The sequence below is a fragment of the Bos javanicus genome, chromosome 9, assembly GCF_032452875.1.
Source record: "Bos javanicus breed banteng chromosome 9, ARS-OSU_banteng_1.0, whole genome shotgun sequence".
NCBI lineage: Eukaryota > Metazoa > Chordata > Mammalia > Artiodactyla > Bovidae > Bos > Bos javanicus.
The window spans coordinates 92,975,201-92,998,676 of NC_083876.1; the positions used below are offsets into that span (position 1 = coordinate 92,975,201).

General features: G+C 40.8%; 1 long non-coding RNA gene across 1 annotated transcript in view; it reads right to left on the minus strand.

Annotated features, from left to right (window-relative positions):
* LOC133254216 (uncharacterized) overlaps positions 1-20,602 on the minus strand; it is a 129,571-nt gene extending 108,969 nt beyond the window's left edge. The window contains exons 1-2 of the long non-coding RNA XR_009738608.1: positions 20,326-20,602; positions 17,301-17,484 (exon numbers count right to left, since the gene is read on the minus strand). This is a non-coding gene — a long non-coding RNA (uncharacterized LOC133254216). The remainder of the gene's footprint in view (positions 1-17,300; positions 17,485-20,325) is intronic.
* Positions 20,603-23,476: the final 2,874 nt, after the last annotated feature.

Sequence of the window (23,476 nt, forward strand, 5' to 3'; positions counted from 1 at the left end):
AATCCACAGACCGATCTTACCTTCAAGCCTTCATTTATACCCTGGGGTCGCTAGGAGTCAGACATGACTGAAGCAACTTAACAGCAGCAGCAGCAGCAACAGCAGTAATAATGGAATTATCTACACTGTAGGGAATGCATATAACGTGCCTAGAGCAGGGCCCAGCATTAGTGAGCAGAGGCAGATATACACACACACGTACCAGCAAGAAAGAACCTCAAATCTAGCCTTCTTTACAAAATCAGTCTCAATCATTCATTAAATATTTACTGAGCACTCACTGAGGGTCAAACTGGGCTAAATAACAGGATACAAGATAATTAAGACATGGCTTCTGTCCTCAAGGAGTTCACAGCCCAGCACACGGAACAGATGTGAGCACAGCCTGGACTGTTCTCTGAGCAACAAAGCACGTGAGTAGTGAGTGCTGGGAAGAGTCACATTAGGGAAACTTACACAGGGAGTAGTGTTTTAGGATCAAATCTGTCAAATAATTTTTAACTTTTTAATTTTAGAAGTATACCACTTCAGTATTAAAAAATTCAAAACACATAAGCAAAACAGAGAAAAATAAATTAAAACCGTGTGTGGTACCCAGTGCCAACAGATAAATGATTTTTAGCATTTTTATATACTTGCATAATCTTTATATGTATATGGTATGCATGGCAAGTTGCTTCAGTCATATCGGACTCTTTGTGACCCTACGAACTGCAGCCTGCCAGGCTCCTCTGTGAGATTCCCCAGGAAAGAATACTGGAGTGGGTTGCCATTCCCTCCTCCAGGGGATCTTTCTGATCCAGGGATTGAACCTGGGTCCCTTATGCCTCCTGCCTTGGCAAGCAGGCTCTTTACACTAGTACCACCTGGGAAGCCATATATATATATATGGAAAATATTTATGTGTCCCTACTGAGGAATATCAGAGAAGGCAATGGCACCCCACTCCAGTGCTCTTGTCTGGAAAATCCCGTGGACGGAGGAGCCTGGTAGGCGGCAGTCCATGGGGTCGCTAGGAGTCGGACACAACTGAGCGACTTCACTTTCACTTTTCACTTTCATGCATTGGAGAAGGAAATGGCAACCCACTCCAGTGTTCTTGCCTGGAGAATCCCAGGGACAGGGGAGCCTGGTGGGCTGCCATCTATAGGGTTGCACAGAGTTGGACACAACTGAAGCAACTTAGCAGCAGCAGTGAGGAATATATGATACAAACTATTTTGTAATCTGATTTTTTTCACTTAAAAATATAGCCTGAACTGTCTTCCATATTAAGAAATATGAAAATAAGTACAACTTGCAAAGTGACTGCATAGTATTTTACCATAAATGCATATGTAATTGGGGGGGTGTGTGGCTTCCCTGGTGGCTCAACAGTAAAGAACCTGCCTGCCAGTGTAAGAGGTACAGGTTCGATTCCTGGGTCAGGAAGATCCCCTGGAGAAGGAAATGGTTACCCACTCCAGTATTCTCACCTGGAGAATCCCATGGCGAGAGGAGTCTGGCAGGTTGAAGGCCATGGGGTCGCAAAGAGTCAGACATTACTTAGTGACTAAACAACCAAAACTATCTTTCTTGTTGCCTGATTGTTTCCAAACAGTCATATCATGCCTCTCTCCTTCTTTTAAAAAAAAAAAAAAAAAAACCTTCTAGTTCCCATTAAATGAGAATGTCCAGCATAACTCAGTTGAAAACCACCAGTGAAAGTGAAAGTGAAGTCACTCAGTTGTGTCCAACTCTGCGATGCCATGGACTGTAGACCACCAGGCTCCTCCGTCCATGGGATTATTGCTTTTGTTGTTTAGTTGCTAAATCATGTCCAACTCTTTGGTGACCACATGGACTATAGCCCACCAGGTTCCTCTGTCCATGGGATTTCCCAGGCAAGAATACTGGAGTGGGTTGCCATTTCCTTCTCTAGGGGATCTTCCCAACCCAGGGTTTGAGCCCACCTCTCCTGCTTGGCAGGTGGATTCTTTATCCCTGAACCACCTGGGAAGCCCAACAGGGAGGATAGATCCCAGCAGAAAGAACTCCAAGGGCATCAGCATTCCAGCTGGAGTCAGAGGGGCTGAATTAAGGCAGCAGTGGCCAGACGGGGAAGGACCCAGCTGGAGACTCATGGATTTGAACTTACAGGACTTACAGGGCTGACCATGGGGCACTGAGTCAGAAGATGGTTGTGCCTTGATGGGGTGTTATCGAGAGAGAACCCAAGAACCCTAGGTTTGGGGACACATGAATATTACTAATTTCTTTTAGAACACATTGAGGTGGAAGGGCATGGGAGACTCTGACCTGGGGATGATCTGTTGCCAAGGCAGTGTCTCCAGATCATGTCTAGGGTGAAGTGGCTTTGAAAATCTTCACGAGATGTACACAGTGAAGCCTTGGGCGTGAAGAAGACCATCCAGGAATGGTGTGTTAGGATACTGACCCATAGGTGAGAACGGGTCATACGAGAGGAATGGTACAAGCTAAGGGGGACCTAGAGGAGACTATCTCAAACTCTGCTAGAGTGCACTCATAAAAAATGGGGGAAAAGACTTCTATAGTCACACAAGTTTGAAAACACAGAGGTGAGGTTTTAAGTGGGGTTCTTCACCGTAGGACAACTCAGAGGCTTTGCTGCTCATTAGAATGGTGCTTCTTCAAGAGATAAAGGTGGTGGATGGCATCTCCCAGACTTCTGCAACCACAGAATTCTTTCCACGTGGGAAACCTGCTAACAACTGGGAGATCCCCTGCCTTCTGCAAAGGCATACAGGAAATGCTGACCAAGAGAAAGGCAGCAGGCACTACGCACAGCCCCAAGCTCAATTACTCACAGTAACAAAACAAAGCAGCTAATTTACTTTGTCTGCAAAATAGGTCAAATTCCCAAGGGAGAAAAGCAATAAAGGCGAGGGGTCCTTTAGTGCCAGATTTTCATTAGTTCCGAGAGTCACACTTCTTTACATTTTACTCTCTGAAATCCAAAATCAGGATGTCTCTAGGTGGTATCTAACAATCTCTGTCTGACCTGTGGCAATCATGACAGGGTTCTCACTGCCCAGGTGTGACCCAACGTCAACAACTTGGAAAAAAAACTCCTGGAAAATGAGAAAGGCACTCTTGTAAAGAGCCTACAATCAAATGTTGGTGGGGAGTTGGGTCTGGGGTGGTAACTAAATGATGAGCCCCATTCCCAACCTAGGAGTCCAAGCCAGGTGAAGAGCCCTGCACCATGGCTTTGGGTTTTCTTACAGATTCTTTAAGAAACAACAACCGTCAATGTCTTCAAAGGAAGAGGCTGATATACACACAAACAAGGACATTAATGACGGTGAATGAAAAGGGATGCAGAAGAACTGGCCTTTGGATGGGAAGAAACGTTAGAATACCACAATTACTCAGTTCCCTTATGTTTTCCTTTCTTCTGTAGGCAAAAGAGTGATAAATAATTAATTTAAAAAAAAATCCTATATCTAAGTCCAAAGACTTCAAATGAGTATCAAATGAATTCTAAGTGGTAAGAAAGCATCGTATCAATGTTTCATGGGCAGCAATCTTTCCTTCTCAGTGGCATATAAAATAATGGAGCATTTTAAGTCAATTGTGACTTAGAATTAATGAAATGGATAACTGGTTTTTAAGAAGTGTATTTTAGCCAATCCTTTCACTCTAAAACATTTTGCAATTCATTCTTAAATGGCTAAAATTCCCAAGGAATTTCAACTAATTACCATTAGAGTGAAATTTTGAGAATAGCCCTTGGTTCCCTTATTCTTCAGGATTTCAAAATCATCCATCTCCTCTTCCTGGAAACCTCAAGCCAGTGACCTCCTGAAGCAACATCTCTGTAACAGGCTTCTGTCTCTAAGCTGTCCTGGACAACAAAGCTTTGCACTAGACCAATTCCCTGAAGAAAACCCAGCTTCCCCTTCTAAGTTTTTGTTTTCCTCTACAAATCTCTTTTTATAGTTGGAGTCAGTGGTAAGGCCATTCGGCCTCAGCTGATCTCAATTAAACCCTCTGTGTGAAGCAGAGGCTAGGGGTGACCTGGCGCTATCTCTCGCCTCTTCATTTCCTTTCTATAAAACAAGGGGACGAGATGAGACATTCTCCAGGTCCCTAAAGCATTAACATTCTACATTTTATGTTGACTTCTCAGAACAATCAAATGTATTCTTGATATTTAATTTGCATTTTATACAAACAAGTATATTATACTCACAACCATTTTGCCTTAATAAGCAAATACCATTCGTTACAACTCTCAGAGCATACTGCCAAATATGGAAACACTCTGCAAATTAATATTTTTCAGAAGGTCATGTAACATATACTAGTGCCTCTCTGAATTATTTGACTTCTGTGTTTTAAAACGGTATTTGTTCTCACCTTGAAAGTAACTGGAGTGCCAGGTCTTAACAAAAGAATCATTCCAAGTTGAGATGGGCAGCTGTGATGATGTTAACCATTTATATGATTAACAGCCCATAAGATTGTGAAGTCAAGTTCCTGTCCATCTCCTTTGCTTGGTGTGCCCAGCACAGATGCGGCGCAATCATGTAGTAAGCGTCCAATGTGTGTGCATGCTCAGTTGCTTAGATGTGTCTGATTCTGCAACCCCATGGACTGTAGCCCATCATGCTCCTCTGTCCATGGGATTTTTTCTGCCAAGAATACTGGAGTGGGTTGCCATTTCCTTCTCCAAAGAGTAAATGCTCAACACCTAGCTACTAAGTGGGGGGAAAAAAAAAAGAATGATCCAGTGGCATTGAAACAGAAAATGATGGCAAAATGAATTTTTAAATGCCTGTTACATGTGTATTAATAGTGTAAACTACTACAAACAAGAACAGGAGACTAATCTTCCTTCTGAATTTTGTTCCCTTGGGACATAGTTCAGAAACATGGTAACAAAACACACATCGTTATTGATCCTAGGGAAACAGGTGATTGATATTGAACTTTGTAGGACTATTTATCCTATACACATACAGGCATCTTCTCAATCACTAATTATAAACTGGACAGCCTCAACTGTAGCAAAAGGAAACTCCTAAACTGAATATTTGAATTTTTTTAATTGTTGAAGACTCACTAGCACCTTGGGAGAAATACTGGAAAAATGTCAGATAGACAACTGAACCTCTGAATGCCAGAATTAACTCTCCCAGTAAAATAATGTAAGCAGCTCCCCAAAGTCTGGTGGGAGGTGTCCTTTGGAGACAGAGAATTTACTTTTGCTAAGGAATAAAGTCTCTTCAAGAAAATTAGAGATATTAAGGGAACATTTCATGCAAAGATGGGCACAATAAAGGACAGAAATGGTATGGACCTAACAGAAGCAGAAAATATTAAGAAGAAGTGGCAAGAATACACAGAAGACCTATACAAAAAAGATCTTAATGACCCAGATAACCACGATGGTGTGATCACTCACCTAGAGCCAGACATCCTGGAGTATGAAGTCAAGTGGGCCTTAGGAAGCATCACTATGAAGAAAGTTAGTGGAAGTGATGGAATTCCAGCTGAGCTATTTCAAATCTTAAAAGATGATGCTGTGAAAGTGCTGCATTCAATATGCCAGCAAATTTGGAAAACTCATCAGTGGCCACAGGACTGGAAAAGGTCAGTTTTCATTCCAATCCCAAAGAAAGGCAATGCCAAAGAATATTCAAACTATCACACAATTGTACTCATTTTACATGCTAGTAAAGTAATGCTCAAAATTCTCCAAGCCAGGTTTCAATAGTACGTGAACCAAGAACTTCCAGATGTTCAAGCTGGCTTTAGAAAAAGCAGAGGAACCAGAGATCAAATTGCCAACATCCACTAGATCATAGAAAAAGCAAGAGAATTCCAGAAAAGCATCTACCTCTGCTTCATTGACTACACTAAAGCCTTTGACTGTGTGGATCACAACAAACTGTGGAAAATTCTTCAAGAGATGGGAATATACCAGACCACCATACCTGCTTCCTGAGAAATCTGTATGCAGGTCAAGAAGCAACAGCTAGAACTGGACGAGGAACAATGACTGGTTCCAAACTGGGAAAGGCTCTATATTGTCACCCTGCTTATTTAACTTCTATGCAGAGTTAAATAATATCATGCAAAATGCCAAGCTGGATGAAGCACAAGATGGAATCAAGATTGCTGGAAGAAATATCAATAACCTCAGATACACAGATGACATCAGGAACGTGAAAAAAGAAAGTGAAAAAGTTGGCTTAAAACTCAACATTCAAAAAACTAAGATCATGGCATCTGGTCCCATCACTTCATGGCAAATAGATGGGGAAACAATGGAAACAGTGACAGACTATATTTTCTTGGGCTACAAAATCACTGCAGATGGTGACTGCAGCCATGAAATTAAAAGATACTTGCTCCTTGGAAGAAAAGCTATGACAAAATCAGACAACATATTAAAAAGCAAAGACATTACTTTACCAACAAATGTCCATCTAGTCAAAGCTATCATTTTTTCCAATAGTCATTTACAGGTGTGAGAGGTGGACTATAAAGAAGCTGAGCACCAAAGAACTGATGCTTTTGAACTGTGGTGTTGGAGAAGACTCCTGGAAGTCCCTTGGACTGCAAGGAGGCTAAATCAGTCAATCCTAAAGGAAATCAGCCCGAGTATTAATTGGAAGGACTGACGCTGATGCTGAAACTCCAATACTTTGGCCACCTGATACAAAGAGCCAACTCATTGGAAAAGACCCTGATGCTGGGAAAGATTGAAGGCAGGAGGAGAAGGGGACAACAGAGGATGAGATGGTTGGATGGCATCACCGACTCAGTGACGAGTCTGAGTAAACTCTGGAGTTGGTGATGGACAGGGAGGCCTGGCATGCTGCCATCCATGGGTTTGCAAAGAGTCACACACAACTGAGTGAATGAACTGAACTGAACGGAAAGAATAAGCTGAAGACCTTGAGGTCTTATCTGATGGGGAGAGATGTATGTGGCACTGGGGCATGTACTCAAGGAGCCTCTATCCAGCCCTTGGAAGTTGATCAGGAGAGAAACAGGAAGGCTGAGATGCCTGCCCCATTGTAAGCAGAGAGCAAGGAGCCAGAGTAAAGCTGCCTAAGACTGTGGGAATGCCAAGACCATCAGGAAAGTGCCAAGTTACCCAGAGAAAAGGAGGACAAGGCGGTGTTTGAATTCCAGTACTTCCACTCGTTTGGTACTTTGAGGTCAAAAACCACTGGCATTTTTACTCAGGGACTTATTTATTCCTGATTTTATATGTCTTGGAAAAAGGAGAATGACAGAAAATATTACTTAACATTGGAGATGTACACTCAAATTTTTCTAATGTTTCCTGACTAGTTTGCTGAAATCCTAGAATTTTTATAAATTATCTTGCTCACCAAAGCTCAAGAAATTCTTCTACTGAACTAATCTGGAGACTCTGTCAAAACAAGCTCCTTCTCATATGTCAGCAACCGCGGGTCTTTCCATACTCAAAGTATATATATATTTAGGTGCAGAAAAATAAAAGAAATTGAGAGGTGGTGAGCAGAAGAGAATGTTATTCTGATATTTTTCTCTGAAGAAACATTTGAATTGGGAATACTACATCTATCACAACAATAGAAATGTGTACCTTTCTATTTCTATAATGTATAATCTCTACATTATACCAATATATTTACCATTTCAGAGAAGGCAATGGCACCCCACTCCAGTACTTTGCCTGGAAAATCCCATGGATGGAGGAGCCTGGTAGGCTGCAGTCAGTCCATGGGGTCACTAAGAGTCAGACACGACTGAGTGACTTCACTTTCACTTTTCACTTTCATGCATTGGAGAAGGAAATGGCAACCCACTCCAGTGTTCTTGCCTGGAGAATCCCAGGGACGGGGGAGCCTGGTGGGCTGCCGTCTATGGGGTCGCACAGAGTCAGACACAACTGAAGTGACTTAGCAGCAGCATTTACCATTTAGAGGTACTATCCTATAGACTTTTTGTCAGATTGGGTAATTTCATTGATCATATGTAATTAAATACCACCGGCTTTCCCAAAGGCTCAGATGGTGAAGAAACTTCCTCCAACACGGGAGACCTGGGTTGGATGCCTGGGTCAGGAATATCCTCTAGAGAAGAGAATGGCAATCCACTGCAGTATTCTTGCCTGGAGAATCCCATGGACAAAGGAGTCTGTCGGGCTACAGTTCAAGGGGTCGCAAAGCGTTGGACATGACTGAGCAACTAACACACACACACAACTAAATACTACAAAGTTGAGTGACAACTGTGACTTGATACTGTTATTCAAGTCATCGCCATACATCAGAGAGTCATATATGAACATATGCATATTCAGGATCCTAAAGGCAGCAGCACAGATTAAAAATTATGAGGCTAGTGGTAGAGTTGGAGAGAGGTATGGGCTTCCGTGGTGGCTCAGCAGTAAAGAATCTGCCAGCCAATCTAGGAGACGTGGGTTGGATCCCTGGGTTGGGAAGACCCCCTGGAGAATGAAATGGCAACCCACTCCAGTATTCTTGCCTGGGAAATCCCATGGACAGAGGAGCCTGGTGGACTACAGTGCACAGGGTCCCAAAGAGTCAGACATGACTTAACGACTAAACAACAACAACAAAATAGAAAAAAAGATTTATCTCATCTGACAACTCTAATACTCATTCATCCTGAGGGAAAAATAAATTCCACTACTCTATCGATTATTATTTCATAGGAGTCTAGGATATATATCTTCAGCAAGAGCTTCCCATTCTTTTGTTGGAGTTAAGTTGGATAAGGGAAGAGATGCATGCAAGGACATGATGGCTTTCTACTCCATATGTGCATCACCTTTTCATCCTCCCTGCCTCTCTTCTGATGTGTGCCCTAGACAAGTTGGAAGCCATGCTGTGCTGAGGGCTGGAGGAAAAGGTTTAACTGATGGCCTCAGATCAGGACTACAGTCTTTTGTAAGCTTGTCTCTGTGTCTCCCCACACATGTCAGCTCAGAGAGGAGGAAGAGGCTGGAGCAGAGCACGTGCTGAATGGAAACTCAGCATGCTAGTCTCTTTTGACCCTGGCCTCCACGGAGGAGATAAGGTAACCTTCCAAACTACCCCCTGAAAAACAAACGTGATGAACACTAACACATCTGAGGTAGAATAAGTCAAACAGAAAAATGTCACCAGTTCTGAGAGACCCAGGTATTTCTACACATAGCGTCTCCTGAAGAGCTTCAAATAAAGGCATAACAGATAAATGGGTAACCATGAGGCCAATATTACTTATCAAACTGGAGGAAGGGAAATTAGGATACACGCTGGAGAGGAAATTGAGAAAATTCAGAGCTTAACTACAATTCAATGCAGAGAGATTTATTTCTTTGTTCCCCAAAAATCATAGCTTAACCCAGTAATGGATTTTGTACACACATATATAAAATGTACTTCAACTGAGTAGAGCTTTTCAAATATGCAAATAAATTATGTCATTAAAAATAAACCCCTCTAGGTGCTCAAACCAGGAGGAGATTCCTAATCACTGATGAAAGAGCATTCCATGAGTCAGCAATAGCTATTCTATGGGCAAAAGATTAATTAAAGATAAATAAAAGTCCTGACTAGCTGCATATATATGCATAATTATATATTAAATTGTATTCTACATATTATTATATTATACAATTACATATTATTCTTTTTATTATTCATATATTAATATTATAATTAATATATTGTATATCATATATAATTGTATATAGTATAACGGTAATTGTATAATATATATTATATATACAATATGTCTTTAAAGGCAGACCATGCCCAGAACAGTGTGGGAAATCACATGACATATGAATGCCACCCACTTACCTCTAGTTATGTTGTTGCATACTTGTGCTAAGTCACTTCAGTCATGTCCAACTATTTGCAACCATATGGACTGTAGCCTACCAGACTCCTCTGTCCATAGGATTCTCCAGGCAAGAACACTGGAGTGGGTTGCCATTCTCTTCTCCAGGGGATCTTCCCAACCCAGGGATAGAACTTGCATCTCCTGTGGCTCCTGCACTGTAGACAGATCCTTTGCTGCTGAGCCACTAGAGATACCCAGTTAACTCAATATAGATTTGGGACACTTCAGCTTATTTTGGGGCTTCCCTGGTGGCTCAGCCAGTAAAGAATCCAGTTTATTTCATATTTAATATTACTATTAAATATTTCCATGACTGAAAAAAATATATTTTATGTTTAAGTTTCTTTAATCTTTCAGGCATTTTCAAAACATCTGAACAAAATAAGCAAAATGATGAAACACTTCAAAGAAGGCAAGCTATAGCTCCCATTTCTTAAAAAATTGGGAGAGGAGCTCTACACAATGAAGCAATTAATTTTTGGAGCAGCCTAGTTCAAAAAAATGCAACTGCTGTAAAATGTGCAGTGATGTTTCTCTTCCATTTATTAAAGAGAAACTCTTGTGAAATGAGAATTAGATTATTGAGCTATGAATGTAAAAAGGGAGGTGGAGAAAGATCTGAGCATGCATATGATCCAACGTGACTCTTGATATCAGATGACTATGTGAGCCTAGAAATGGCAAATTGTTCTCACTTTTTTGAATGGAGTTTTTTTGAATGCCACATATTAGAGCAGCAAAAGGCAAAATGAATGATGTTTTATATTTCTATATATATTTGGCTCTTGATAAAATATAAAGGATTAAATTTACCTAAATTTTGGGGTTTTTTTTCTGTTTTGATGAATTAAATTTGATTTCTTACAGCAATTAATTTATATGAGAAAGCTTTTATTGGTATTTTAATCCAAACTCATATTGTATCTAATGAACTCCTACTAAAGCTCCCGCAGTAGATTATAATTTTAAAACTGCATCATATTCACAATAGTGAGTCATCTTTGCCTTGAACACATAGCCAAAGTAGCTGTGTGTGACTCCAGCAAGTAATTAAAAAGTCCACAGGACTATTGGTTTCCAGTCTAATTTGTAAGGAGCTTGGAAGGTGTCACTTCCAATAAGAGGCCAGAGACCTGAGGTCACAGTGCAAACTGCTGTCTCAAAAATGGGAAAGATGCTGAAAATCGCAACTTACAGAGCAGAAAACTCCACAGCAACTACTACCGGATTAGAAAAACCTGACCAATCATTGAGAAATTGCTGGAGGTTCATTGTAAACAACTCCGAGAGACAGAAACTCCAAGGGGGATCAGTCATGGGGGGGCTCCACATTTTTTGAGTTTTACCTCCAAAAGATAGACCAGGTTCTGACTATCAGAGGAAAAATTCCTCGTATCTGGAAGGTGGAGGGAAAAAGAAACCATTTAGGAACATGCTAGAACATTCTGGCTTTCTTAACAAAGCCTTTCCTCAAAAGAAAGCTATGTAAAGATCCTAAAATGTTGGGGTTTGATCAGAGCTTAAGTGATCTGGGGGAAGGGAAATACTAGCTCATTCAGGCTATCAGTTTAGTTCAGTTCAGTTATTCAATCGTGTCTAACTTTTTGCGACCCCATGAATCGAAGCACACCAAGCCTCCCTGTCTATCACCAACTCCCAGAGTTCACTCAAACTCACGTCCATTGAGTCGGTGATGCCATCCAGCCATCTCATCCTCTGCCGTCCCCTTCTCCTCCTGCCCCCAATCCCTCCCAGCATCAGAGTCTTTTCCAATGAGGCAACTCTTCGCATGAGGTGGCCAAAGGACTGGAGTTTCAGCTTTAGCATCATTCCTTCCAAAGAAATCCCAGGGCTGATCTCCTTCAGAATGGACTGGTTGGATCTCCTTGCAGTCCAAGGGACTCTCAAGAGTCTTCTCCAACACCACAGTTCAAAAGCATCAATTCTTCGGCGCTCAGCCTTCTTCACAGTCCAACTCTCACATCCATACATGACCACTGGAAAAACCATAGCCTTAACTAAATGGACCTTTGTTGGCAAAGTAATGTCTCTGCTTTTCAGGTTATCACATCCCATCAAAGGGGGTAGGAGACTAAGAAGCACTTGTGAAGTTCCTAGCCCAGAAGAACAGGCTCACTGAGAGACTAAAACCTAACCAGAGGACAACAGAACACTTCCCTTCCCTATACCTCCCCTCCACGTCACTAAAGGTCCATTTGCCACAGCTCCTCCTCCCCAATACACTGTCATGTACAATCACCAAAAAATACTAGAAAACTGAATCCAATAATGTGTAAAAAGAATTATACACCATTCCCAAGTAGGATTTGTTCCAGGTATACAAGGCTTGTTCAACATTCAATTATCAACTAATGTAATCTATCACATCAACAGGCTAAAAAAGGAAAAATCACATGAATGGATCAAAAAATTCATAACAAGCAATGAACAATATGCAACATTCATTCATGATAAAGATTCTCAATAAACTAGAAACAGAGGGGAACTTTCTCAACTTGATAAAGAGTATTTCTAAAAACAAAAAAACCCTATAATTAACATCAGACTTAATATAAGAAACTCAAAATTATCCTACTAAGTTCAGGAACAAGGCAAGGATGTCCCCTCTACAGCTCCTTTTCAGTACCATCCTGGAAGTACTAGCTTAATGCAATAAGAGAAAAGAGTAAGATAAAAATATACAGATTAGGAAGGATGAAATAAAACTTTGTTCACAGATGACATGATTGTCTATGTAGAAAATTTTAAAATTAATAATAGACAAAAAATACTCCTGAAACTAATAAGTGATTATAGTAAAGTTGCAAGATACAAGGTTAATATACAAAAGTCAACTTGCTTTCCTATATACTGACAATGAACCAGTAGAATTTGACATTGAAAACATAATACATTTTACATTAGCACTCCAGAATTGAAATACTTAGGATATGGTTTTTCCAGTGGTCATGTGGATGTGAGAGTTGGACTGTGACTGAGCAACGAAGAACTGAGGCTTTTGAACTGTAGTGTTGGAGAAGACTCTTGAGAGTCCCTTGGACTGCAAGGAGATCCAACCAGTCCATTCTGAAGGAGATCAGCCCTGGGATTTCTTTGGGAGGAATGATGCTAAAGCTGAAACTCCAGTCCTTTGGCCACCTCATGCAAAGAGTTACTCATTGGAAAAGACTCTGATGCTGGAGGGATTGGGGGCAGGAGGAGAAGGGGACGACAGAGGATGAGATGGCTGGATGGCATCACTGACTCAGTGGACATGAGTTTGGGTGGACTCCGGAAGTTGGTGATGGACAGGGAGGCCTGGCGTGCTGCGATTCATGGGGTCGCAAAGAGTCGGACATGACTGAGCGACTGAACAACTGAACTGAATCCCAATCAAAATCACAGCAAGTTATTTTCAAATATTGACAAACTGATGCTAAAATGTATGTAAAAAGGCAAGAGATCCAGAATAGCCAACACAATATTGAAGGAGAAGAATAAAATTGTAGGACTGACACTACTCAACTTCAAGACTCACTTCATTAAAGCCACAGTAATCAATACAGTATTGGCAAGAGAACAGACAAATAATGAAACAGAACAGAGAACCCAGTAATAGACCCACTCAAAATTTTATTCAACTAAATATATTTATAGAAATAAAGAAAGAAAAGTTATCACAATGGAAAATAGTGCTGGAGGAGCTGGACATTCAAGTGCCAAAAAAAAAACCAACTCTAGACAGACCTTACATTCTTCACAAAAATTAACTCAAAATGGTTCATAGATCTAAATGTAAAACGCAAAACTAGGAAACTGCTAAAATATAACAGAAGACAAAATCCAGGTAGGTAACTTTGGATTTGCCAGTGATTTTTTAGATATAACCCCAAAGGCATGATCTACAGAAGAAATAACTGATAAGCTGGACCTCACAAAGTAAAAACATCTGCTCTGCAAAGGACTGTGCTAAAAGAATAAGAATACAAGCCACAGACTGGGAGAAACTATTTGCAATAGATATATGTGATAAAGGACTGCTATCCAAAATATACAAAGAACTTTTAATTCAGAAATCAGAAAATGAACAAACCGATTTAAAAATGAACAAAGCACCTGAACGTATGTTTCACAAAAGAAGATACACCGATGGCAAGTAAACATATGAAAAAAATGCTCAATATCATATATCGTTGTGGAAATGCAACTTAAAACAACAGAGATACCACCACCTATCTACTAGAATGACAAATATCCTAACACCACCAAATGTTGGTAAGGATGGGAGCAGTAAAAATTCTTACTCATTGCTGGTGGCAATGCAAAATGGTACAAGCTGGAATCAAGATTGCAGGGAGAAATATAAATAACCTCAGATACGCAGATGACACCACCTTTATGGCAGAAAGTGAAGAAGTACTAAAGAGGCTCTTGATGAAAGTGAAAGAGGAGAGTGAGAAAGCTGGCTTAACAGCCAACATTCAAAAAACTAAGATCATGGCATCCAATCCCATCACTTCATGGCAAATAGGTGGGGAAACAATGGAAACAGTGACAGACTTTATTTTCTTGGGCTCCAAAGTCAGTGCAGATGGTGACTACAGCCATGAAATTAAAAGATGCTTGCTCCTTGGAAGAAAAGCTATGACAAACCTAGACAGCATCTTTACCAGCAAAGGTCCATCTCGTCACAGACAAGGCAATGGTACCCCACTCCAATACTCTTGCCTGGAAAATCCCATGGATGGAGGAGCCTGGTAGGCTACAGTCCAAGGGGTCAAGAAGAGTCAGACACTACTGAGGGACTTCACTTTCACTTTTCACTTTCATGCATTGGAGAAGGAATTGGCAACCCACTCCAGTATTCAGGGATGGGGGAGCCTGGTGGGCTGCTGTCTATGGGGTTGCACAAAGTCAGACACGACTGAAGTGACTTAGCAGCAGCAGCAGCCCATCTAGTCAAAGCTATGGTTTTTCCAGTAGTCATGTATGGATGTGAGAGTTGGACCATAAAGAAAGTTGAGCAACAAAGAATTAATACTTTTGAACTGTGGTGTTAGAGAAGACTCCTGAGAGACCCTTGGACAGCAAGGAGATCAAACCTGTGAATCCTAAAGGAAATCAGTCCTGAATATTCATTGGAAATACTGATGCTGAAACTGAAGCTCCAACACTTTGGCCACCTGATGCAAAGAACTGACTCATTGGAAAAGACCCTGATGCTGGGAAAGATTGAAGGCAGGAGAAGGGGACAACAGAGGATTAGATGGTTGGATGACATCACCAACACAATGGACATGAGTTTGAACAAGCTCCAGGAGTTGGTTATGGACAGGGAAGCCTGACGTGCTGCAGTCCATGGGTTCACAAATAGTTGGACACAACTGAGTGACTGAACTGAACTGAACAGCTATTTTGGAAAAACACTTTTGCAGTTTCTTACAAAACTAAATATACTCTTACCACACAATCCAGCAATCACAATTCCTGGTATATAACCAAATAAGTTGAAAAATTAGGTTCACACAAAAACATGCACATGAATGTTCATAGCTTTATTCATAATTACCAAAACTTGGAAGTAACCAAGAGGTTCTTTGGTAGGTGAATGGATAAATAAACTGGTACATTTATACAATGGAAAATTATTCAGCACTAAAAAGAAATGAACTATTGAGCCCTGAAAAGACATGGACAAATCTTGAATACATTATCGGTAAGGAAAGAAGCCAGTGTGAAAAGGCTACATACTGTAAAACGATGGTGATAATGCAAAGATCAGCAGCTGTAAGAACTGGGGTTGGGAGAGGAATGAACAGACAAAGCACAGAGGATTTTTAAGTGAAATCCTAAAAGCTTTCGTTTTTATTTTAGTGAAAAGACTCTGTATGATACTATAACAGTGACTACACTTGCCAACACCCATTTGTACGACACCAAGAGAACCCTAAGGTAAACTACGGCCTTCGGGTGAGAGTGATGCCTCAGTGCAGTTTCATTGGCTGGAACAAATGGAACACTTGGCATAGGATGACAGCAGTGGGGAGGGCTGTGTGCACGCATGACCAGAAAGAATGGCAAATCCCTGAACTTTCCACTCGATTTTGCCGTGAACCTGAAACTGCTCTTTGTTGTTGTTTTCCAGTCGCTAAGTTGCGCCCGACTCTTTTGCAAGCCCACGACTGTAGCCTGCCAGGCTCCTTTCTCCATGCGGTTTCCCAGGCAAGAATACAGAGGGGGTTGTACTTCCTTCTCCAGGGGATCTTCTCAACCCAGGGATCAAACCTGTGTCTCTTGCATTGGCAGGTGGATTCTTTACCACTGAGTCACCTTGGAAGCCCAGAACACTGCTCTGAAGATAGTCTACTTTTTCAAATGTTAATAAATGTGTTTTATTTTTCAAAGGGGGGGCCCACAGTGAGCCCTTGACCTTTCTTTCACTTTGATCTAATAAATGCTTATTAAGCATGTGGTATTAATTTCTTAGAGCTGTCTTAACAAAGTTCCACACATTGCATGGCTTAAACAGGAGAGTTTTTTTTTTTTTTTTTTCTTTTTTGGACTTTCAACTTTTTATTTTGTATTGGGATATAGCCAATTAACAATATTGTGGTAGTTTCAGGTGAACAGTGAAGAGCCTCAGCCATACATATACATGTATCCATTCTCCCCCAAACCCCTCTCCTATCCTGGCTGGCACATAACATTGAGCAGAGTTCCGTGTGCTATATAATAGGTCTTGTTGGTTATCCATTTTAAATATAGCAGTGTGTACATGACCTTCTCAAAGTTCCTAACTATCCCTCCCCCACTCTGACCCCAGCAACCATAAGTTGGTTTTCTAAGTCTTAAACAACAGAAATGTATTGTCTCTCAGTTTTGGAGGCTAGATATTCAAGATCAAAGTGTTATTAGAGTTGGTTCCTTCTGAGGGCACTGTTCCATGTCTTCTTCCTAGCTTCTAGTGGTTTAATGGCAATCTTTGACATTCCCACTCTCTGATCTCATGTTCACATGGCATTTTCCCTGCGTATGTGTCTGTCTCCAAATTTCCCCTTTCTCTAAGAGCATCAGTCACCCTGATTGAGACTCATATACTACTTACCTGCAATACCCCTATTTGCAAACATGGTCATGTTTGAGGTCCTTAATGTTAGGACTTCAACATAGGAATTTTGCTGAAACACTGTTCAGTTCATAACACTCTATGTATATAACACTGTGCCAGACTCTGATGGGAATTCAAAATATTTTGAGGTCGTCTCATAACATTTGTCATATTTGAGAACATGACAAACTTATGCACAACCATAGCCAAGCGCACAACTGATATTACGGCAAAGTAAGAGAATAAGGGCCAACTGAGAAGTACTCGCACCTCTGGCACAGCTTCAAAGGAGGGGTTTGCGACCACTTACCAGTTGGGTTGCACCACTCACGGGTTGGAAGTTTATGGACAAGCTCCCTAGAAGCAGGAGGGATCAAGCAGCGGCACAGCTGGGATCAGTAAGCGGGAACAAGTGAGAAAGCAACAGCTCTTGGCCTGCACTTCCTTCCAGGAGTCTGTGAGTAGCTGGGCATCTAGCACAGTAGGGGGCAGACCTAGGGAAGCAGTTGAGCAGGTGATAAAGCTAGAAAGCCAGAGTTGAAGCCAAATTGCACAGAACCATGAAAGATAAATGTGGGCTCTGGGTGAAGTGAGGCCTCTGAAGTTTTGAAAACAGGAAATGAAGTAATGAAAGCAACATTTAAGAATGGTTTTTCTGGCAGAGGGATGTAGACTTCACTGGAGAGGATTCATTCATTCAACATACATCTGTTGCGTCTGCTCTCTCTCGGCGTGAGAAGAGCTAATATACAACAAACATCCTTTCTAGAGTGAAAGATCAGGTACACTCAAAATACCCATTAAGGGAGACAGGTAAGACTGAGATTTGCCTCTGTCTGTGGGATTTCCCAGGCAAGAATAGTGGAGTGGGTTGCCATTTCCTTCTCCAGGGGATCTTCCGGACCCAGGGATCAAACCTGTGTCTCCTGCTTGGCAGGTGGATTCTTTCACCCCGAGCCACCTGGGAAGCCCGAGATATGAACACTTTCAGGAGACTCGCTGGCTGGTCTGCTTTTATCTGTGTGTGGTTTTTGGTTTTTTTCTCCCTTTCCTGAGTGTCATATGCTGCAGTTTTATTCATGAGTAACCCTTAAAACTCACTTCCATCTTTACTCTCGGGCACACTGCATGCTCTCACACTCAGTGGACCACAAAACAATCGTGATGGATCCAAAACTGCTCTCCAAAGAGGAACCAGGATGGAAGAAACAGGCTCTGTTAGAGCCACAGCCAACCCCCGTCATCAGAGACGCAGGCTCTCAAGGAGGAAAACCAAACATAATTAAGTAAAATCGTATTGCTCAAATTTCCAATTACATAAATCAATGATATTTTCCTCAATACCATTTTGTAAACTCTATATCACATGGATTTATAGGCTTCAGGATTGACTGAGCCAACTACTATCCATGTTATATCAGCAGGTTCTGTATCTTTTGGTGTCAGCAAAAAAAAAAAAAAAACAGTTACATTCAAGATGAAATCACATTGTATTTTCAAAGCACATGTCATCTCAAAAAATTATGCTTAGGCAGGATTTTTCATATAAATAATTCTCTACTGGGCAATCTATCAGAGGCTGGTTTTTCTTTTTCCTCTTTTTGTAAAGTTGGCTTTGTATGTTTAAAAAAAAAAGAAAAGGATAAGCCTTAATAGCTCATCTCTAATAGCAAGCTTGGGAAGAAAAAGCAGAGAACTTTTTTCTGAAAAAATAATAATCTTTCTTAAACAAATATAGTTTATCATCTAGGTTCTTGATTCAATAGATGAACATTTTTAACCTTTATCTTTTATTAATATATATTACCTACAGTTGTATATATGAAGATTGTGTTTGTAGATGGCTATAAACAATCTATTGGCTTATTCATCCTTTCATTTTCTTGAGACATTTTTACTTCATTTCATGAAGCCACAGAATTTTAAATTTGGACTATTAGAGATCTGTTTTTGGTCCAGAATTTAATGTAAAGTTAAAACTCATCACTTTTCTTTGGATTCAGTGTAATTTCAATGCAATATAAGAATCTTACAGAAAAAATAACAAAAGAGAGAATCTCCTATTGATTTCTACCTTCTAATATCGCCAATGTGATTTTTTTAAATATTTTTCTAGTGTTTTCTCATATGTAAAAATTACAGTATTTGTAAAATTTGACATCCTTTTTTTTTAAGTTATGAGAGGTTTCCAGTAGCAATAGTCCTTCTTCCTAACACAAGCTTAGGGCTGCCGCAAGTCAAGTGGAAAGAACCGAAGTCTGGCCTTTGGGCAGGAAGCAAGGTGGCTTTGGGAGCATCTGTGTCTTTGAGGGAAGAAATAAGCCTGCTTGGATCAAGAGGAGCACATGGGGGAATCCTCAAAATTAGCCCTGGAAGAGCAGCACGGACTGGATTTGGAGGGTGGGGTTCTGGGGTGAGGCCAGAGAAGGAGTCTGGACTTGTCGCAACAAAGCACGTGAAGCTGCCTTTCCGGCCAGGAGAGAAACGGGAAGAAGGCGCAGCTTCGGGAAGCACAGCTGCTGCTGGAAAAGGGCGAGCTGAGGGAAAGCAGGTGGACACCAGTGGCTCCCTGGCCGCCAAGGGAGAAAAATATGTAGGGAAGGGTCGTGGGGTTTCTTGTGGTTCTTTCTGTTTGTTTTTGGTGGTTTTTTTAATTTATTTATTTTAAATTGAAGGATAATTGCTTTACAATATTATGTTGGTTTCTGCCACACTTCAACATGAATCAGCCATAGGCATACATATGTCCACTACCTCTTGAACCTCCCTCCCACCTCCCACCCCATCCCACCCCTCTAGGTTGTCACAGAGTACCAATTTGAGCTCCCTGAGTCATACAGCAAATTCCTACTGGCTCTCTCTTTTACATATGGTAATGTGTATGTTTCCATGCTACTCTCTCATTGTTTTTAGTGGTGGTGGTGGTGTGTGTGTGTGTGTGTGCGCTTGCACATTAAACCCAGAGGAATATCTTCATTTTCTTGAAACACAGACTCTCTTAGTCTACCTTTCACGTGTTCACTTTTCCTAGACACAGGGGTGCAAGAAATATATCCTCTCTTAGTTACTGTAAGAAAATCACCAAAAGTATTATGACAATATTTTTGTTAGTTGTTTCAAATCTATATATTCTGCTGTACAAAAATTGAGATGTTGGTCAATACTTGCATATTATAGAACATAGCTAGGCTGGCAGGGTTAGTTACCATAAAAATATTAGTCACATATGCCAACCACCTGGCTAGTAGTATAGAGGTGTATTACCGATGCCTATTATCAATGCCTATTTTCGATGGCATGTTATTAGGATCCTAGAGCCTGACTTGTCCACATACCTTCAAACTGTGTTCCCTGGAACTCTAAACATTCGTCAGAGAAGCTTCTGGGCCATTCACCTCCTTCCTTCAGCTAGAGCATCCCACCATTATCTGCTCCAAACTTACAGAGTTACTGTAAGTCTGAAGCCTACTAAACTAGTCCAAGCTCCTCATTTTGTGAAAAAATAATAATAATAATGAGATTTTAGAGCTCTGAATTGACTTGCCTCAACTCATACACAGCAATGAGAGGCAGAGTTATACCTAAAACTCTCTGAAGTGTTGCCGTGGTTAAGGCAGATGCTCTCAAGTCTGAGGTCATAACAGGAACAGCAGGAAGTGAGGAGACAATGATGCAATTCTGCCTTGTGTCAAGCTCTGTGGTTCCACTGGTTAAATGCTTCTTTTCCTACTATTATGCTTGATTATGTGTGTGGAGGATCTGGAAGTTAAACCACTCATTTTTTTCTAGGAAAGTTAAGGAGCTTTATTTTTTTTAACATGATGTATTCACTCATTCTGATTTTCACTCATCGCTGAATTCTACAAAATGCCCATTCCTTTCCAAATAAGGCAATAGCTTCCCCTGACCATAAAGTCTGGTGAGACTTATATGGGGAGGGTGCCTTCTATTGAAAGTAGCATTCCATGAGCAATTAGGTAGTAAAAAGTAATCTGGAACTTAACCAACTCATACCCTTTTTATATCTATAGAATATGCATGCTCAGTCACTCAGTCATATCTGACTCTTTGCAACCCCCGAGACTGTAGCCCGCAAGGCTCCTCTGTCCATGGAATTGCATAGGCAAGAATTCTGGAGCAGGTGGCCATTTCCAACTCCAGGGGATCTTCCTGAATCAGGGTTCAAACCCACATTTCCAGTGTCTCCTGCACTGGCAGGTGGATTCCTTATCACTGGGCCACCTGGGAAGCCCATCTAGATATAAATAAAAAGGAAAATTCAAAGGAAGGGAAACATATTTAATTACTTGGAAAAATTATCAAATATCAAAGCAATTGTAATAAGATACTTCATAATGCTTAAATGTGATTGTTATGTATCATCATGATGAGTGCTATACAAAATGTAATGTTAATTTTGACCAAGGTCAAATATCAATTTAGTAATTCTAAACATCAATGCAAAGAAATAGAGGAAAACAATAGAATGGGAAAGACTAGAGATCTCTTCAAGAACATTAGAGATACCAAGGGAATATTTCATGAAAAGATGGGTTCAATAAAGGACAGAAATGGTATGGACCTGACAGAAGCAGAAGATATTCAGAAGAGGTGGCAAGAATACACAGAAGAAAGAAAAAAAAAAAAGAATACACAGAAGAACTGTACAAAAAAAGATCTTCACGACCCAGATAATCACGATGGTGTGATCACTCACCTAGAGAAAGACATCCCAGAATGTCAAGTCAAGTGGGCCTTAGGAAGCATCACTACAAACAAAGTTAGTGGAGGTGATGTAATTCCAGTTGAGCTATTTCAAATCCTGAAAGATGATGCTGTGAAAGTGCTACACTCAATATGTCAACAAATTTAGAAAACTCAGCAGTGGCCACAGGACTGGAAAATGTCAGTTTTCATTCCAATCCCAAAGACAGGCAATGCCAAAGAATGCTCAAACTACTGCACAATTGCACTCTTCTCATAGGCCAGTAAAGTAATGCTAAAAATTCTCCAAGCCAGGCTTCAGCAATAAGTGAACCGTGAACTTCTAGATATTCAAGCTAGTTTTAGAAAAGGCAGAGGAACCAGAGATCAAATTGCCAACATCCACTGGATCATCGAAAAAGCAAGAGAGTTCCAGAAAAACATGTATTTCTGCTTTATTGACTAAGCCAAAACCTTTGACTGTGTGGATCACAATAAACTGTGGAAAATTCTGAAAGAGATGGGAATACCAGACCACCTGATGTGCCTTTTGAGAAACCTGTATGCAGGTCAGGAAGCAACAGTTAGAACTGGACATGGAACAACAGACTGGTTCCAAATAGGAAAAGGAGTACGTCAAGGTTGTATATTATCACCCTGCTTATTTAACCTATATGCAGAGCACATCAGGAGACACGCTGGACTGGAAGAAACACAAGCTGTAATCAAGATTGCCGGGAGAAATATCAATAACCTCAGATATGCAGATGACACCACCCTTATGGCAGAAAGTGAAGAAGAACTAAAAAGCCTCTTGATTAAAGTGAAAGAGGAGAGTGAAAAAGTTGGCTTAAGAGTCAACATTCAGAAAACGAAGATCATGGCATCTGGTCCCATCACTTCATGGCAAATAGATGGGGAAACAGTAGAAATAGTAGCTGACTTTATTTTTTTTGGCTCCAAAATCACTGCAGATAGTGATTGCAGCCATGAAATTAAAAGACACTTACTCCTTGAAAGAAAAGTTATGACCAACCTAGACAGAATATTTAAAAGCAGAGACATTACTTTGTCAACAAATGTCCGTCTAGTCAAGGCTATGGTTTTTCCAGTGGTCATGTATGGATGTGAGAGTTGGACTATAAAGAAAGCTGAGCAAAGAATTGATGCTTTTGAATTGTGGTGCTGGAGAAGACTCTTGAGAGTCCCTTGGACTGCAAGGAGATCCAACCAGTCCGTCCTAAAGGAGATCAGTCCTGGGTGTTCACTGGAAGGACTGATGTTGAAGCTGAAACTCCAATACTTTGGCCACATGATGTGAAGAGCTGACTCATTTGAAATGACCATGATGCTGGGAAAGATTGAGGGCAGGAGGAGAAGGGGATGATGGAGGATGAGATGGTTGTATGGCATTACTGACTCAATGGACATGAGTTTGGGTAAACTCCAGGATTTGTTGATGGACAGGGAGGCCTAGCATGCTGTGGTTCATGCGGTCGCAAAGAGTCGGACACGACTGAGTGAGTGAACTGAACTGAACTGAAATCTAAATATGCATGTATATTTTTCTTTTTGAGTTGACACAAAAACAGTCTTTTTCACAACTTTGAAACTGGTTCAAAGCCACAGTATCGTAAGGATTAACAGTGTCCACTCTGGTGATCTGGTGCCCAAAATATTCATGATGCTCTAGACTTGCTGCGCTCTTATTGCTTCTGACATATCTAATGAAGTTAAGATTCTTATATTACTGTAGCATTTTATTAAAATCCTTTCCACCTT